This window comes from Triturus cristatus, chromosome 10 (genome assembly GCF_964204655.1).
Source record: "Triturus cristatus chromosome 10, aTriCri1.1, whole genome shotgun sequence".
NCBI lineage: Eukaryota > Metazoa > Chordata > Amphibia > Caudata > Salamandridae > Triturus > Triturus cristatus.
The window spans coordinates 1,090,256,244-1,090,276,252 of NC_140593.1; the positions used below are offsets into that span (position 1 = coordinate 1,090,256,244).

A 20,009-nucleotide genomic window follows, 5' to 3' on the forward strand; every position below is an offset into this window, starting at 1 on the left:
CTGTTTTCTCTTTCGACGCGCAATCCTTCCCTTCTCCATTGTTTAGATCGAGTTTTCCAATCACACGCGACCCTTCAACTTTGAAGTCTTCGATTCCGGTCATCGAATAAGGCCTTCGGGCCTACCTGGGCCTCATCTCCCGCTCATGGAAAGGATGCCATTCAAAGTGTCCTCGTGTAGGTCGACCTACATGAGGTGTGCAACCTCTGCCTCTCACCGGAGCACGAGGCCAGAGACTGTCCAGCTTGCGCCTCTTTCCGCTCCAAGAAGACGATCCGAGTGCGACTAGCTCTAAGAACAATGGTGAGCTCGTCCTCTTCGATCTCCGACGACATCTTTCAAGAGGGCGTCTATGTTCTGGAGCAGGGTCGGGCCGAAGAAGCCATCAGCGCCTCCGAAGCAAATGATTCCAACGTCTAAGACCTCACTCCAGCTCAAAGGGCTGTGAGTACAGACATCAACCCCGACCCACACCCCCCCCTCGACACTATCAAAAAAGGCTTAGGTACCACCTTAACCTTCGGGCCCAGGTGCACACCGAGACACTGCTTCCCATGCCCCGCCTTCGGGCCCGGTAAAGGAGCCTATTAAGCCTTTAGGCGACTCTGGCTTGAGTCAGCCTACCCTCGGTGCCGAGAAGCAAACTCGGGCACCAAAGAAGACGTCCTCGTCCTCATCCACGCCGACCGCTGCTTCGACATCAAAGCACTCTGTGTCGAAGGCTAGCACTAGTTCCTCGGCACCGACAACACACTCGGAGCCGACTAAAAAAAAAAAAACGGCCACCAAAAGGCCCCGATTGTTCGAAGCCAAAGACCTCTGAACCGAGAACAGCAACCGATTCCATCTGATAAAGACACTTCAAAACTACACGGTTCCAAACCTAGAACCGTTACCAAGTCTAAGCCCAGAAAACTTACAGCACCAAAGCCTTCGACTCTGTCTCCCACAGATTAACTGTTTCATTCAGATCCTACCCAAAAGACTCTTGTGAAGGATCCTAAGACTGGTCATTTAATGCTTAGCATCAAGAAAAGACCCCTGGAAACGCCTGCGCCCGCACCACCACCAAAGAAGAGAGATTTTGCTACCTCTCCATTAAGGATCCCCTCTCCTCTTCCTCCGCTCCGCTCTTCTACACCATCACCTACCCCAGGAGATGATAACACCTCAGATGATGCAGGGGGAGGTGCGGACGATCAGCCGCTTGGGGACCCTACCCCTACTGGCTCCCCTGACCCCTGGGATGATTAGTGTCCCAGACGTCCCTTACACCCCGCAGGATGATATTTATCCCTCCAGGCCTTCCTCTCCAGAGGACTATCTGCTTCAACCAGCTCCTTTACAGAGCTGCCCAATACCACGGGGTAGCCCTTCATACAGACCCAGTAGAAGAGGATTGTCTTATGGACACCTTTGATACCACACAAAGGTCCACCTCCATTCTGCTCATGCTTAAAGGGGTCATTAAGCAGGTACCAGAGTTCTTTAAAGACCCAGTTAGAGCTCGAGTCTTCAACCCGAGAATAGAAAAGAAGTATAAAGCTGCTCCTACTGACCCAGTATACATTAAAGGCCCAGCACCACTAGACTCCTTAGTAGTCTCTAATGCAAGGAAGAGAGCAAATTCCCAAACATCAGGTGACGCACCACCACCAGATAAGGAATCCAAACTCCTAGGCTCCTCTGGCAAACGCACAGCGTCACAGGCGGCAAACATTTGGCGCATTGCTAATACCCAAGCGCTGTTAGCCAGGTATGACAGGGCAAATTATGATGAGCTTGAGTCCATAATGCAGCACCTCCCTGACAGATATAAAAACGGGGCCAAGGAACTCATCCAGGAGGGTAAAACCGTCAATAACACCTCCATCCGTTGTGCCCTAGATGTAGCAGATACTGCCTCAAGGGCAATAAACACCAGTGTCCTTTTGCGCAGGCATGCCTGGTTATGCATATCCGGTTTTAAACCCGAAGTCGAGTTCTATACTCAATCAACCTTTTGATGAGCAACACCTATTTGGCCCCAATGTGGACGTATCCTTTGAGAAAATGAAAAAGGATACAGACCTCGCCAAATCTATGGGAGCCTTGCATTCGCAAGCTCCCAGACAGTCCTTTTGTCGCTTATCCTTCAGAAGCACCCATAGAGGCTACTCCTCTGATAGCCCCTCCACCTCTTACAAGGCTCCCACCCAATCCACCTTTACTAGAGGTTACCAAAGGGGTGGTTACAGGGGGAACAACAGCAGAGGCAAGAACAACTCTCGCTCTTGCCTCCACCCCCACCCCATGACTTCTCTCCACTTCCCGCAGATCATTCCACTCCAGTCGGGGGAAGACTCCACCAATTTCTCCCTGCCTGGGCAAACATCACTTCAGACAGGTGGGTGCACCAAATAATTCAATCAGGCTACTGTCTCGAACTAATATCTACTACCCCCCCCCCCCCAACCATACCACCCAAACAACGTCCAGTGTCACAAGAACATCTGTTACTGCTAAAGCAGGAGGTAATCTCCCCCCTACAAAAAAGTGCAATAGAACCAGTTCCCCTGCACCAACAAAACAAGGGCGTTTACTCCCTCTGTTTTCTCATACCAAAGAAGGACGGCTCTCTATGGCCTATTTTAGACCTCAGACCCCTAAATCTATACATACTCAGACCACTTCTACATGGTCACAGTTCAGCAGGTCCTCCTTCTGCTTTCCCAGGGCGATTTCCTTGCTACTCTAGACCTCAAGGAACTCCTATTTCCACATTCCCATTCACAGCGCTGACAGAAAATATCATCTGATTCGTAGTGGACGGTCAGCACTATCAATTCAAAGTACTCCCATTCAGTCACCACAGCACAAAGTGTTTACCAAATGCCTAGCAGTGGTGGCAGCACACCTAAGATAGCACATCCATGTCTTCCCATATCTAGACGACTGGCTCATAAAAGCCAGCTCATACAATCAGTGTGTACAACACACTCACGCCACTATTCAACAACTTCACGACCTGGGGTTCACAATAAACCACGCCAAGTCCCACCTGCAACTGTCCACACGCAACAATACCTTGGTGCCACAATAGACACCTCAAGGGTGCTAGCCTATCCCAGTCCCGCCAGAATAGCAAGCATACAAGCTCTTCTCAACAAATTCCAACCGCAACACTCTTCCAGCTCGAGTGTTCATGCAACTCATAGGGATGATGGCCTCTTGCATATTCATAGTGTCTCATGAAAGACTCCAGATGCGTCCTCACCAAGAGTGCTTAGCACGCCAGTGGAACCAGGCTCAAGGTCAGCTAACAGATCTGGTGTTGGTAGATGGTCGTACCCATCGCTCTGCAGTGGTGGAACACCCTCTCCGGCTGGGGAGCTCACCTACTACATCACACCATACAGGGCAGGTGGACACTTCAGCTAAAGTTACTCCACATCAACCATCTGGAGCTACTAGCCATATTCCTCGCCCTGAAAGCATTCCAAAAAAACATTTCAGGCAAAGCTGTCTTAGTCTGCACAGACAACATGACAGCCATGTATTATATCCAAAAACAAGGCGGAACACACACACGCTGCAGCTCTCAGCTCGCACAGAGCATATGGAGGTGGGCTATACCTCAGAATATTTTTCTCCTAGCCCAACATGTCCCAGGAGTCAAACACAATAGCCGATCTGTTAAGCCGTCAAACACAACAAATCCACGAGTGGGAACTTCATCCACAAGTTCTTCAACCGTTTTTTCAGATGTGGGGGCAACCACAGATAGACCTCTTCGCCACCCACCAAAACGCCAAATGCCCGAACTTCACCGCCAGGTATCCTCACCCATTGTCCAAAGGCAATGCGATATGGATGAACTGGTCAGGCAGATTTGCATAGGCTTTTCCGCGTCTCCCACTCATTCCACTAGTGGTGCGCAAACTACAGCAACACTCTGACCCTCATCCTAGTTGCTCCAACTTGGGCCAGACAACCGTGGTACACCACATTGCTGGAACTCTCCGTAGTTCTGCACCAAAAATTATACCACTCTCCACACCTCCTAACCCAGAACCATAGAGAGATACAGCACCCAGACCCAGCTCAGCTCAACCTAGCGATCTGGCTCCTGAAGTCTTAGATTTCGGTTACCTCAACCTTCCTCCTGACTGTATGAACGTCATCAAAGAAGCTAGACGGCCTACCACTAGAGCATGCTATGCAGCCAAGTGGAGAAGATTTGTAATATACTGTCATAACAACAACACTGATCTCCCTAGATGTGTCTGTCCAACACATCATAGGCTATTTACTACACCTCCAAAAATGCAACTTAGCCTACACGTCTATCAGACTTCATCTTGCTGCCATAGCAGCATATCTACAAAATAGACAACATCTATCACTTTTCAGAGTACTTGCCACAAAGGCTTTTATGGAAGGACTCAAAAGAATAATTCCCCCCCAGAGTACCACCTTCACCTGTGTGAAATTTAAACATCGTTCTCACAAGGCTAATGGGGCCGCCATTTGAACCTCTACATAAATGTGAGCTCCTATTCTTAACATGGAAAACTGCTTTCCTAGTAGCTATTACTTCTCTACAAAGAGTTAGCGAACTACAAGCACTAACTATTCAGGAACCCTTTCTGCAAATGCATCATAATAAGGTTGTTCTCCAAACTAATCCTAAATTCCTCCCTAAAGTCATTTCTCCCTTCCACCTCAATCAATCTGTGGAGCTGCCTGTATTCTTCTTGCAGCCACAGTCGCAGAAAGATCTTCACACCTTAGATGTCAAAAGAGCACTGCTCTACTACATAGAGAGAACACAAACTTTTCGTAAGCCCAACCAACTATTCGTGTCTTTCTCACCACCACACAAGAGCAACCCTATATCAAAATCTGGTATAGGTAGATGGATTGTCAAATGTATACAGATTTGTTACCACAAAGCAAAACTAACATTATCTGTTCCTCCTAAAGCCAACTCTACACGAAAGATAGGGGCTTCAATGGCATTTTTAGGGAACATTCCCTTAGACGATCTCTGCAGAGCAGCTACATGGTCTACACCGCACACATTCACTAAACACTATTGTGTTGATGTGCAAACTAAACAAGCTAGTGTGGGCCAGGCTGTACTCAAAACACTATTTCAAACTACTGCAACAAATACTGGTGGTCGCCGCTAGGAGGGGATACTGCTATAAAATCTATGCATAGTGTAATCTGCAGCTCGTATGCCTTGAACGGAATATGCTACTTACCAGTATGCATCTGTTCTTGGCATGTAGAGCTGCAGATCTACACGCGCCCACCCGCCTACCTTTATCTCTTCCAGTATTATCTTACTTAGATACACCATACATGGGCATCCTTCCTGTTTCTCACAAAGCTCCATCATTTCCCTGGTGGCGAAATCTAAGGATGGAGCTGATGCCCATGCGCACTATGATCCAAAGGAGTCCCATACCTGGTGACTTCCAAAGACTTTCCTAGACAAAAAGAAGTGCAAACATCCGGGCCCAACACCAGATGGCGATCTATGCATAGTGTGTAGATCTGCAGCTCTACATGCCAAGAACAGATGCATACTGGTAAGTAGCATATTCCTTATGTACTATTATCAGTAAAACTACATGTTAATGGAAACCTTTTGTTGCCATTTCAATGGAAAATATGCAATCTGTGAATGACCGTTCACTACCACATCATGCTTTGGTAATATATTTATGAAAATTGAGTTTAAACATGAACTGGGAATTATTACAGCTTCTGCCCAAATGATAATGGTATTGGTGAGTTAAGAGGCAAGCCAGGTATCACGGGTACCCTATATTTGAGTTTGATTCTTGTTCTACATGGAGCAAACGTTTAGACTTGTAAAGTTTTTGTACTGCAGAAATTGTGAAATTGCATATTTGAAGGTGCTCTCCTATGTGGTAATAAAGAAAGGCGGCTCCATAAGACAAAATATTCGCCTAGAATCACACAATTTGAGACCAGTTCACAGGTCAAGTACGTTAGTTGGGTTGAGTAGATTATTAAAGTTACTAGACCTGCTGGTCAAGTAACAATTAATGATTTTTTTTTTAGCCCTGACTACGTTGACGGAACCAAACCATTTAGTAAGACAGCTTTTTGCTGCTTTTTCTAAACGTCATAAAAAGAAAGGCCTATCCAAGTCGGGCATTGCTAGGATTGTTGGGTCCGTCCCGACATACTTTGCTGTAGCTAGGATGACTTTGCCCACTCCTCTCAGAAGTAAGGAGCGTTTATGGCTTTTCTGGGGGGGGGGACCCAGTAGCTGAGATGCAAAGCAGCTACTTGGTCCACTCTATTTACACTCTCAATACTTTACTATGTGGATGTGCTAGCTCGCCAACAAGCTAATCTTGGTCAGGCAGTGCTCGGTACACTCTTTTAATCTGCTGCAACACCCACAGGGACGCCGCCGCTGTCTTAAGCACAGCATGTGTATCTACAGCCACACATGCCTTGAACCGAAAATGTTTATTTACCCTGTAAGTACCACCCCCCCCCCTTTTCCCGGACACCTATGGCATGTGCAGTGTCTTTCTATTTTTTTTTTTTTTTTTTGCATGGACCTCTTTATACTTAACTCCACTCCACGTTCCATCCTCACCCACCATCCAGGTAAACCACATAACAAGGGAGCCGATGACCTTTCATATTAACAGCCAGAGGAGGAGTCTCACTACCTCGTGACTCTCTTAATATCCTGGTGGTGGTCTATATTGTTCAGAGATCTGATTGGCTGCCAATACTTCAACCAGGCAGTGATGGAAGCCATTTTGGGACTCTGCCTTAGCTGAGTCGCAAAAAAAAGTAAAAATGAAGAAAAAGGGGCAGGGTAAGAATAAATGATGGACCGGAGGGCCCCGCCTATACCAGCTCCTGCCAAGCAAGAGCAAACAGTAAAGCTGCTCTGAGTTGGGGGGAGCAGGGTAACTGCTCCCGCTTGCTGTGAGCGAACTTCATACTTTTCTCTGCACGCAGGGACCAACATTTTTGGCTACTCCCTGCATGCAGGAGCAATGCTGGCTCCTGCGGGGGGGGGGGGGGGAACGCAGGGGCATTGGGGCACCCACGCACTCATGCAGTGCTCACTGGGTGCCCTCAGTGGGCACCAGGGCAACCAACCTTAGTTTGCTGGGCCCCAGGTAATGTGGTCCTTGTGGCCATCATCTGCCTGAGGAAGGGGGAAGACTGTGCAGCCCCCTACTCCTTTTGCAATAATTGGCCGAAGGAATGGGGTCCTGGGGCCAAATTTGACCTAGAGAGAAGGGGGTTCCCATCCCCCCCCCCCCCTCCCAATTTAAAAATAAATGTGCAAAACTGTTCTTAATATAAAGGGGCAGATGAGATTCTGTTCTGGCCCGGATTCTCATTTCACAGAAATTGAACCTCAAGGGGAACAACGTACAAATATAAACATAGCAGGTGCCCCAATTGAAGCTGATTTACCTCTTTATAGTCATGATGTCTTCTCTATAGGAAGATTTGTGTTATCTCAGATTTCTAGATAAAGAAGCACTAGGAACAATCCCATTGTCAAAATGCACACAAGGTCACTGCAGCCATTTCCTCATGGTCCATTGCGCAGCTGTAATGTAGAATACAGTCACTAGACATTTGCCCAACAAGGTAGCACTTACTTATTCCCCAGCAGAAAGTACTGCAGTTGGGTAGACATTTTGTGCAAAATTTTGGTCTCTTGTTGTATAAATGGTCAGGTGAAGTTTTTTTGTTTTTTTTAGCCCTGTTGCTCATTTCACAGAAATTAAACCTCACTGGGAAGCACTTACATTTATAAACCTAGCATTGCCCCGGGTGAAGCTCTACTTTTGTAGAGGACAATTGATCCTAGCTTCGTCTGCTTGGCAAAGCAAGTGTTTTCTCAACAATGCCACATTTGAAATTCACTCTAAAATCCTTGGTGAAGGTAAACGTATCCTTGATCTTTCGCAGCTCAATCTACAGTAACTGTGATGAGTGGATTCTTTCTTGGCCTCTCCCGGTGAAAGTAGAGACCGTAGTTCTCCCTTTAAATGACTAGGAGAATGCAAAAGCGCAAAATCACCTGGTGGCATCGGCCATTTGGGCCCGCCCATTCCACCCTAGTAGTATGCTGCTCAGACTTAAACAGCCACTCACACCACCAAAACCACTTGCACACCCTTGCAGATCCTTACAACCACTCACACACCCACCCACTCACAAAGGTTACTGGTTAGGAAATACATGGACGTTATAGTTGGGATGTAGAGTTAAAAAGAGAAATCCACTGGGGGGGAAAAAAAAGGCTACGGGGCGTTCTAGTTAGGCTCAGATTTCACTCTTACAAAGCCATTGAAATTAAGCAGTTAGTTACCTGAGCTAACTAAAACTTAAACCACCGCAGTGCACTGCTTATGACCTCACATATTGCATCACTCATTACATGATGAGTGACCTCAGTGATGACATCTCGAATGACAGCACTTTGAGCAACCCCTATTCATCCTTTGGTGTGTTGCTATTCGCATTCTTTCAGGCAATACAGCATGGGACACTCTATCCGTAACATTCTGCCATTGGCTAATTTTATTGTGAGTGACTGCATTTTCCATTTGCCACAAGGAGCACATTGCAAATAAAGTTGTTCCCTTTAGTGCCAGGGGCTATGGCTGCCTTTTTGTATTGACTGAGGAGAAAACATTTTTGCTTTTTCTCAGGTTTTTTTTTTTTTTGTATTTGCGAGAGCGATGCAGCTGCCACAATATTTTACAAAAACCAGGACTAAACCAGCCTTGACAAAGCCAAAAGGCTGAAAGCCAACGCCAGATAAATTGACTTTGTCCATGCTCGTTTTGTTTTTGGGTTCTGTGCCTATCATTCTACCATTCTGTTTCTCATCGGTGAACTAATTCATCCCATGTAATCAAAACGGCTGTGACATTTGCAAATCAGCCTTCTCTGTGATAACAGGGTTGGTTGCAGACTGGTTTTGATGATTTCGTTGTTGTCTTCCTTTCAATGTGTTGTAAGGTGCATATTTACTAATGCTGTATTATTTTGAGTCTCTTGAAATGGTGGTTAATTGGTCAAAAGTGCCTTGCAGTAGTTGATATCAAGAATATTTCATACAGCAGGCTGCATGTTTTGCTCTGCCACTTGAAAGTATGATCTGTGATGTGGCTTTGTGTGATCCTCATGTCAACCTGCTTAATGGTCCTTGTCAATTTTCACAAGGTTGGGTACTGCAGAATTTAGTGTTTTTAAAACTATCAAATCTAAAATGACCACAGTTTTGTAATTCTACTTGTATAAATCACTGGTTTTGAAAGCAAGTTTTCTTTAATTTGGAGGCATCCATCTAGCTGACCAGTTTAATTAACTTTTTCTTTTATTTTTTTTTTACTTTTACCTGCAGTGATCATTGGGCTGTCAAGCCACATTGGGAAATCTCACTAGCCCAGGTGTGCTAGTCTGTGCCAGTTCTTCAGGATTCTGGACGTGGGCCTTCTGAGACTACATTAGGCCAGAATTATTCAGTCAACATTCTTCGGCTTCTTGGTTAAGTCATAGCCAGGTAAACAATTTAACATTTGTTGTTGGCACCACAGAAACTATCTGAATAGCTTTAATGTTATTGACGCTAAATGTCGGCATATTGCATCGATTGAGGCTTGAGCAAGAGCTCAGTTCCTCTGCGCGTCTGTATGGTGGTGCTGTGTGGGTTCGCACCGACGGTGCTTCGGAATTGATATGCGGAGCCAATATAGGTGCCACCCCTGCGCGATGCCCGATCCTTTCTGTGGAACCAGACACTGATCTAGAGCTCCTTCACTTCTCTTTAAGACACCTATTACCTAGTAAAATTGTAAACCTATATCCAAGGGAAATGTCACTATCCAAAACCAGCTTTAAACCTTGTAGGGACTGTTTCTAAATGTTTGAGAGACTCCTGGGGTCTAGTCACGACTCCAAGGCTTGCAGCAATTGTGTTGAACTCAGACAAGCCAAGACTACAAGCCAAACTCTACATCACCAAGCACCAAAAGACTCTGCAATAGGACAGTTCCAAATTAAAAGTTTGATTTCCCCTGCAAGACCCAGAAGTTACTGGAGCTGTTCGAGGGATTGTTCATCTTAAAGTTGTCTGGTAAGACGAAGAGTAGAAAAAAACAAATCTGAGGTACTGCCACTCGCACTCTTGAGACACTGCCAGGGTGGTGCCGTACTACTCTAGCTTGCACTCTAAGTTGGTTGACATCTGAGTCTATACTGTTCATCACAACCAGAGTTTCCAGGGCAGTCTCCCAATCCAAAACCGATAGTTCCAAGGCTCCATGCTCCAACTCTCTGGGTCCTTGCCCCCTCCCTCTGGCCCCATGGAACAGAAAGGCACTCTATCTGGAATACCGCCAACAGGTTCTCCCTTCGTGCCCCTTGGACCTTTAGAGCGGATCCTTCGAGCCCAACACGGGGCTGACTCCGTCTTTAGTTCTGACTCCACTTCCAGCCTGAGGTCGCTGTCTGTTCTCAAAATTCGATGCTGACTTCGACGAGATACCTATTGTACTCAGTCAGCGCAGGTTCGACCTCTACTGGCGCTGCACCCACCCGCGCACAGCTTCTCAACCAGGGGCTTCACAAGGGAGAGCATATACTCTACATTCCCTGTTTGGCACATATTCTGACAATTATGATGCCTGTGAGGTTGGCTAGCTAAACCATGAGTAGAATTAGTGTTATGAGTTACGAGAGCCTGGTGGCTTTGATACCCTCCACTGAGTTAGGGCTCCGGTCTCATCCTGGTTCTGCCACAGAGGTATTTCTTACGCCATTGTAATGGGTAGGGCGAACAAAGTCCTTGACCTCCAGCTCCTCGCCTTGAAGGTAAAGACAATCGTCTTACAGAAGTCCTTCAGCTGAAGCAAACATCCACTGAGCCTTTCTTACTGTTTAACCAAGCCTTCTCATCCATCAGTTTCGTGCTTCAATATTTAAATGCTAGCTACATGCTGGGGTGCTATTCCCTCACCTTTTGCGATTCGGAGGCTTAAGTCCTCATGGGTGTCCTGAAGATCTCAGACCTGTCTTCGCCTGATCCTCTCAGAAAAGTAGTGACACGGCGGAGTATACAATTTGTTGTGGTTTGGGCACCACACATGACCTTGTCATCTGTGTCATCATATGCTGCCATGCTTCAGTCCACCAGCTATTCTGGCAATATCTCCATGGAAATGCCGTTTGACTGGACTTGACAGTGTGGAGACAAGGCAGACTCTGGCCTAAAGCCCATGGAGCGTGCCATGGTCCTGCTTTCATTGACCCGCTTATCTGCCTCACCTTGCACAACTCATCTGTGCTACTGCTTCTTTTGCGGCTTTGGTAGAAGTCCCGCTATACCTCCTGCCAATCCAAGGTGCACAACAGTTTTACGGTTGTGGTGCCCACAGTCCCACCTGCCAAACCCCTTTAATGTGCCCTGGGTGGAGCATAGCCACTAAGTGGGATGCAGGATCCTAAGATTCTTGGCAGGTTGGCAGGCCATAACATCCGGCAGTTGGGTCCAGCAAATTGTTTGGCAAGGATATGCTCCACCATTCATTCTTTTGCCACTGCACCTGCCACCAGCAACTGACTGAGGACCATCTCTTCAATTTGCAGCAGTAAGGGCAAGTCCTTTTACCCAAAAGGGCTATCAAGAGTGCCTGCGACCAGAAGTAGGACATGGTATTCCTACTATTTGCTTGTTGCCAAGAAGGACGGAGGCTTTTGTGCTCTTTTAGACCTGCTATCAACTCCATCCTTTGGGAGGAGAAATTCAAAATGCTCACCCTGGCTCACTTCTTGTTTGTCCTCCACCCTGGAGAGGGGATGGTGGTGTTGAACCTGCAGTCTCCTGTTTAAATATACCCATCCTGCAGGCCCATCTGCGCCTTCTGGTAGGGCAGGAGCATTTACTGGTCACTGTGCTCTCCCCTGGATCTCACCAGGGCCCATCGAAATTGATGGGGGTGGAGGCAGCACACCTTAAGTCAGGGGTGCCTTCCTTCCACCTACCTCCAGTTTCTTACGCCTGGGAAATATTCAAAATGTGGGGTAGCTGCATCTACAAAAAACAAGTTACTTACCTTCGGTAACACTCACTGTGGTAGAGGCCAAGGCTGAACTGGTAAAATGTAATTTGATACTTGTAGAGCGCACTACTCACCCGCAAGGGTCTCAAGGCGCTTGTACGAATACCGCTGTGGAACCCATCCTGGCTTTCCCTGTGAGGCGTCCACTCCTGGGCACCCCCAAGGTGGAGGCCAGGCATCCTTAGCGTTGTGGGGGCCGTTGTGGAGCAAGCTATTGCCCAGAGTTTCAGAGTGGGACTCCATGATTGGAATAGGCACCGAGGCGAGCATTATCAGGTCCGTGGAATTTTTGAGCCCAAGACCCGCCGAGGCGGGGAATTGAACCCTGGTCCCGGGCTAGACCTCTGCATCAGGGTCTGCCGCTCTAATCATTGAGCCACACTTCTCCACTGGTCCTACTTGTGTTACTGATCTGACATGACTTTGGCCATCTGGAGGTCAAGCTGCCTGATGTGAGACTGGATTTGCCAGTGGGTCCGCCATCTTGCGTCGGGCTCGCATTTTAGTGCGGACAAAAGTATTTGAAAAACGATGGTGGGGTGGGAGGGGAGCAGAGAATGATGTATGCAAAAAATGTATGTGTGAGTTAAATGAATGTGCTAATTGAGGGTACTTTTGAGATCTAAAATAGTCCCGCTTGCATTCCAATGGAGGCAGTGGAGTTGGAACAGTAAATGTCCAGTAGCATGACCCTGAAACTAAAATACTACTCTGAGCCTTGAGGTGATGTCTCAAGCCAATACCCAAGGGGAATGAATGAAGCAGTCCGGTATTCACCCCTGCTGATCTCTTGCAGTTTCCCCTGAAATTTGAAGGGGGCTGACTAACCTCCACTCTGTTAATTGAATACAGTATGCCTGGTGATTACCTAAAAAAGCAACCTTTTATTTATATTCTGTTTTATTAAGGTTTTTGCAAGAAGCTGAAACTAAAATCAAATCTTGTGCAAGTCTTGGATTTATAGACTAACAATTTAGCAATATGCCGGACCACAGCACCTAAAATAGTTGCATCATCAACTTGCTTAAAGATCTAAATGTATTAACCACAGTGAGCTAAGTAGAGGTTAGTAACTGGTGATGAAATGGACATTAAAGTTAGTACACCAAGTAGATCGATCAGGCATTGCCTAGGAGAGCACTAACACACACAAGGAGGGCCAAGAGATTGAAGGACCAGCGTGAGCGCACCCCCCACTACACGAATCCATTCACAAAGAGTCCATGGGTCCAGGAGGTGTAAGAACACAAGATGTGATATGCCAGGCTATTCCTTAAGGATGCATGAAGGAGCCCGGCACTGACTGTCGGGTGGGGGTAGCATTCGTACCTTTGGCACAATAGCCCCGGAACAGATGCAGTAACTATTATGTCCCAATGTGGTTGTAGTGGTGGATTTCTATGAACACAACCGTTTTGAGTTCAGATTTCACCACCCTCCCACTTTGTTCGTTACACTTGTTGCAGTAGCTGGGTTTTTTTTGTTTTTTTTCTTTTCGATCCTGATGAAGGCCAAGATTCTCTTTAGATCATGAGTGGCCGGAACATGTTGATCCCTTTGATGTAGCTTTCTTGAATCCCGAACGCAGTATCACTTCAGCTCATTGTTGGGTCTCGCCTGACCCAGCGCATGCGCTGGTCTGGCGAGACATTTTGTGAGGGCTCCAAAAAGTGCTATTAGGCCAGCCTAGAGCCACAGTGCATGTGCGCGGGCGCACGCTTAACCGCGATTACTTTCGCACAGCCGTTTTGATGTTTTCCGTGAGGCTGCAATAGATTGCAGCAGTTAAAACAAGCATTGGCATAGCCAATAGGTCTCGCTTTTGGGACCTTATGTGTTTAGTTATGCAACTGTTGCATGGCTCAACACTTATAAGGTCCCAAAGGCGAGACCTATTGGCTATGCCAATGCTTGTTTTTAATCCTGCCATAGGGTAGCCACAATAAATTTCTTTAGGCTAATTCTATAGGCAGTTTTAGTTCACCTTCATGTTTGAACTGCACATTTTCATTCCTCCTCACCTAGCTCACATAGAGTTTTTAGTATAATCCGTGTGCTTAAATTGAAAACTTCCCTGAGCTCCTCCCTCGTAGAGAGTGGGTTGTAGCCCGCGTTAGGAATTGGTTCCCAACGCGAGGAGGCACACCTATGATGAAGTATGACTCCTTTGGTGTGTGAGGGGAGTCGTCCTTAAAAGGGATGCCTTCTTAGGTTAGTTGGTTTCCCCCGGGGAATAGCCTGGCGTATCACATCTTGTGTTCTTACGCCTCCTCGACCTGTGGGCTCTTTTTGTGAATTGATTACCTAGGAGAGCCCATCGCAAAACATTCTGATTTCTAGCCGTAAAGGTGGTTATCCTCTAGACCATACCACACACAACACTTAGAGACCCAGGACAGAGGCCCAGTAAGGTACCATGTGTGAAGGGGTGGATTGGTCCTTTCCATCATACGAAGTATATATTCTTAAACTGCAGCAAATGCCCAGAGGCCTAGCTCTCTGTGGGAGAGTGTTGTAACCGAGCATAGATTTCGCCTTTTTTGTTATAGTAGACTGCATCCTTAAGCCCATCTCGTACTTTGAGAGTGGGACCCTTTGGCCATACTGGCAGCACAATCAACGGTGTCATCAGTATTCTAGTAGTGAGGAACATCAGCAAATGAGTAGTGCCAATGTCATTGATTACTTGTGTGACCGCTAGACAGATTTCATGTATTGGTGGACACTGCCAGGATAGGTGTTTTAAGTCAGGCGGTTGGCTGGGAATGTAGTGCAGCAGCAGAGTCTCGTAGCTTCAGTATTATTCGGAGTCTTGGTGTGTAGTATAGTCAAAGTTAGTAAATGAGTTTGTAGTTAGTGGATGCGTATCTTGTATGCGTGCAGCAGAATTTCCAAACCTTGATGGAAAGGGCCATCCTAAGTCCATTTGCCAGTGTGTGTTTTGCAATTTGCTTAATTAGATGTAATTAACCTCCGACCATTTTGCAGTTATGAACCCCACTATTTTTTGGTGAAGAAACATTTGAGCTACTGCGGAGAGTTCCACGGATTTCGTGGGGAAGGTTTTCCAGATTTCCTCTGCAATTTGGCACAATCTATAGCATGCAAATAAATCAAAGGCGTCTGACTTTAAAAGAATGTTGTATAGTAATGTGAAGTATTAAAAGTAGAGTAGCAATGGATAAGCATTTGTGTAGTAGCAAACAACTGTAGAATAATATTGGTGTAGGTTAAAAGGTCTGGTGACAGTTGCACCTTCAAGCCAGACTTTAATATATATATATATATATATATATATATATATATATATATATATATATATATATATATATATATATATATATATATATATATATATATATATATATATATATATATGTTTTTTATATTCTTAAAGTATTTTTAATGTGACTACAAACATTTATTTTGTCTATGTCCATTATCCTTGCGTCAGGCAACCAATCGTGTTACTGTTTACATTGCACTATGCACTTTAAATGCGGCATTGTAACTCCCAAGGCGTCATGTGATCAAGGCCTCTGGTAGGCTGAAACGTGTCATGCAGGCATGCTGAGATTTAAATAAAATTACTCACTTGCACTTTCAACTGGGTCAGTCATAGTCTGTTCCTGTGTTGTCCTGGATGATTGGGGGATTGCAGGAGCCCCCCCCCCCCCCCCCCCAGGCGTAACTTCCGGCGTGTGTGTGTGTGTGTGTGTGTGTGTGTGTGTGTGTATATATATATATCTATATATGTGTTCATGACTGCCCTCCTCCCGTCTGTGCTCCTGCTAGAGGAACAAATCCATACATTTTCTTTGTATTCAAGACCATTTTATAGCGTATGCGGCCTTGAGAGCTCCACCTCAGAAAGATGAATAAATAAACAAAATTATTAGGGGTGGGCGGAATTTGCGAAATTAACTTTCGCAAATTATCGCGAAAATGTTAAAAATCTCCGCAAACACGCGGAAATATTGCGAAGATGCGGAAGTTTTTTCCCGTCCGCGGTATTTTCTGCGTGGTCGCGGCTCGCTAACTTACCTATGCGGCTGCTCGCGGGCGAGGCAATATCTGCCCCAATAAACTTGAAGGTTGGAGGAACCACCACATCAAATGATGTCGCAATTTATCGGTCCAAGAATTTCAGCCTGATTTTTTAACTCCTCTTAACCTATCGTAGGTAAAGAAACCACTGAAACTGCTGTGCAAGAAATGTAATTCCCCTCTGACTGCATTTCCTTAGGAGAGAAGGAAGCTGTTAATGTGCCTGGGTGAATAGCAAAGGCCACAGAGCACAGCCTTGCTTGTGACTCTACGAGTCCAAAAGCATCCGCTATATGGCCACTGACACCTGCTCCGTGGAAGGTTCAGTGTATAGTAATTAGAATATTCGTAAAAATAAATAGGGGCCAAGACCCATCCTATGAATAACCATGAGTTGAGAAGGCCATTCAAGGGAATCGGAGGTTTTCTCAGTGTCAGACACCAAGACTTCCTGTATCTCAGGACGGATACAATGGGACATCGCAAAAAGTGACTGACCTACAGTTCTGGGCAGGGCTCTTTTTAGCCTTGAAGTCTTTAAAAAAAAAAAAAAAAACGCAATGGTTGAGTAACCAATAAATGCAAAACCAGAATAATGAACAGTTTTCTAATAGAATCCCATGTTCAGAGTCGTGAGCATATTGGTAAACAGGTGTGTGTGTGACTGTGTGTCTGTGACTGACTTTCTGCATGCTGCTGTGCAAAGTGGCTAAAACACTTTCAAAGACCATAGAGCTTGCATATTCCCTAACTATTGGCTTTGCCAATACTGCTTTCGCATTTGGGCTGCTCATCCTGCACTCCTCATAGCAAACAAATAGTTGTAAACCATGATCAATCCTACCCCAGGGTTTACTCCCACGTTTCAGCATCCATTGATTCATTTTTTTTTTTTTAAATCTGTTTTATTAATTTTTCAAAACATTTACAGAAATTCGGCTAACTTCCATACGAGTTCCTTTGTCATAACACTCATTGCTAATAACAGTACATACCAAATATGAAAGGGCATAGCTGTGTAATAGTTTGTAGAATGTTGACTTCATCAAGTTGTTCGGGAACCCCTTATACAGTGCGGCTCTCGAGCATTGCTAGGTAAAGCCCACTATACCTATACATAAGTACATCAAAATATCTCTTTAGGTCCCTCAGCCGAATCCATATCTGCTTCCAACAGATAATAGTGAAACAAAACACGTGAAAGCTCAACCACCTCAACGTAGACCAGCTCCGCTATGCATATCCCTGCCTCCGCTACCCGTCTGTTCCCCTCCTCTCATGGCGGTGTGCAGTGACTTAGTTGTTACTCTCAGTCATGTGTCTAGATGCGTGTTCTCGCGGCGTCTAGTCTAGGTGCAAGTCATGCGTGGAACATTACGAGGTCACTCCGGCGGAACCCCGTTGCCTGTCCTGAAGGCATCCCAACCCCCCCCCCCCCCACTCCCCCGCCTGTCTGCCTCCTCAACATGTCTGAGCGCCTGGAGTAACTCCTCCCACTGCAACTATGGGCGTCTTCCTCAACCCTAATGTCTCCTCCCGTCTGATGGCAGTCCCCCCTGCTCCGGCCCACGCGACAACCGAGTGCCTCCATGCCTGCAGATGAGGTGGGTCTTGCGCCTTCCACCTCCTAGTTAGGAGGCGCTTCGCGACCGCAAGTCCCAAATCCAGGAACCGAGACGTCACCTTGGTGGTCGGCGTCCTGCGGAAGTGATGCAGCAGGTGAACCATCCAGTCAAAAGGTATGTCACGGCTTGTTATAGTGCGTAGGGACTCGTTAATCGCATGCCAGTAGGAGTGTCATTTGCGACATTCTTTATAGTGGGGAAAAGGTGAGTGCCTCAGCCCATTATAATGGGCTGCAGCTGGCCGCACCCAAGTTGCAGCGTTCATAGCAGTGCGCTCGATGCCTCCCGGCAAACAATGACTGCCTTCATCCATGTGTCTTGCCTGATTGCGCTTCATCCCCATGGACAGTTCAGCCGTCCAGCCCCCGAAGTAGATGGCTCTAGAGTCCTTAACTGTGCACTCATCTCGGAACAGCATCAGCTCTTAAGTACATCTGGTAGTGTGCAAGGCTATGTGGGACAGAGCCAAGTCAGCCAGTATGTTCGTACCAGTGAACACAAGTATAGCATACGCTGCTTCACCAGCGGCATGGGAGTCCACTGCAGCAGGCCCATGAGAGAACGTTACTAATCCTGATGGCAGCGTTGCTTTACTCGAGCATTCAGGACTCGCACCTGGCCCATGTATTCTGACTAGCGGAATCAAACTGGCGGCAATTCCCCCTGCCCCACATTCCCACTTAATGCATTTCGAAAGTGAACAAACTGTTAACAGTTAAACAAAGCTTCGGATAAGCATAGCTACCAAAAGCTTGCTGTCGGGGTGCTTCTTTAAAAAGAAAGCGGCTCCACTAACGAAAGCAGTGGGAGGACACTTCGAAATGAAGTTACTTGGTCCATGCTCCAGAGAAAAGACACCAACACACACGCCCCCCCCGCCCCCCCCCCCCCCCCCAAGCCAACAGATGGTAAGTAATGGGCAGGCTGTAAGCCCCTTTTTAAGTTGGTTTTATTTATTTTTTTGGTTTCCTTCCTTTATCTTTTTCATAGATTGATGCAAGCAACTGCGCATGCACTGCTCTACACTAGACCTAAAATCAATCTGGTTTGTAAAGCGCAGCTACTCACCCGTTAGTGTCTCAAAGTGCTGATGCCAATTGGAACTAGTGGCAAAAAATAAATCTGTTAGGGGGTTGGGGTGCATGGCTAATGAGGAATCCACAGTGTGATGAACTAGTTAATTCTGTTTAACCATGTCTTACTGCGATGGTAATTGGGTTATTATATATTATGCATTATAAATTGGGTAGGAATTCCAGCTGAAGACGTTCCACAACGAGAATTGAATAATGCACGTCAGAGGTTCGTTGTGAATTCAGAAAGGTTAAGCCTAGAACTCTTCTGAGATTCGGAAGAACGTCTCGCCATTTTCTCCCACTGTGTTGATTCTGAGAGCTGCTGAACTGCAGTCGTCGTTCCTCCCTTGCATTCCTGGACACGTGCCTGTCAGCCCTCTTCCTTTGGATGCGGACACATGTTGGCTGTGTTTGCAGGAGCTTTCGCTGCAGATTGCACCTGTTTTATCTGAGCGTGAATGAATCCGCTCTCCTTTTTGCTTAAATCTGCCGCTGCCAACTTTTATATGCAAAGGACAAAATGGCATGAATTAGATTATTATTCGCTCTCTTGTATTTAGCCACATGTTTTGGTTGCATATTGCTGGAAGCCTGTGTGTGTCATTAGTCCTGACTTCCTTATCCGTTCTGCACTATTAGACTTTGATAGCTGAGCCTTGCTTATTGGGTACTTACAGTGTATAGCATGCTAGACGAGCTCGCCCTCTAGCATAGTCTGCCTCGACGTGTGGTTTGGCTAGGCCATTGTTGGCAGCTGCTTGTGTTGGTCCGGCACAGGCTGCCACGTGGTGGTGATAGATTAGTCCTTTGCACTGATTTAGCATGCTTGGTCTGTGTTAGGTTATGGTTCAGCCCCCATGGTAGTCCCTTCTGTGCTATATTTGCTCTCGCTAGCAGTGTGTGCTGCTTTGGTTCCTGGTAAGGGGCCCTAATTTGTAGACTTGCCTTTGCTAGCAGTTTGTGAGCAAGATTAGCGATTGCTGGCTGCCCAGTGAGCTGGGTGAACCCTCTTGCTCTCTGAGGCCTCTGATGTGGTTACTGCATTGATAGTCTGGAAGGTCAAGCCAGAGACTCCTGATGGCAGCAGTTAATAGTATCCCCAAAGAAAATTAAGTTGTACATCCCAG

The 20,009-nt window shown here is 46.4% G+C and overlaps 1 protein-coding gene across 2 annotated transcripts in view; it reads left to right on the plus strand.

Moving 5' to 3' along the window:
* Nucleotides 1-20,009, plus strand: part of UBE2I (ubiquitin conjugating enzyme E2 I) — a 141,623-nt gene that overhangs the window by 95,815 nt on the left and 25,799 nt on the right. The window contains exon 2 of one of the 2 annotated variants that reach the window (XM_085629276.1): nt 9,419-9,577. The exons of the other annotated variant lie outside the window; for it this stretch is intronic. The gene's annotated coding sequence lies outside the window, so the exon portion shown is untranslated. The remainder of the gene's footprint in view (nt 1-9,418; nt 9,578-20,009) is intronic. 2 annotated transcript variants of the gene reach the window in all.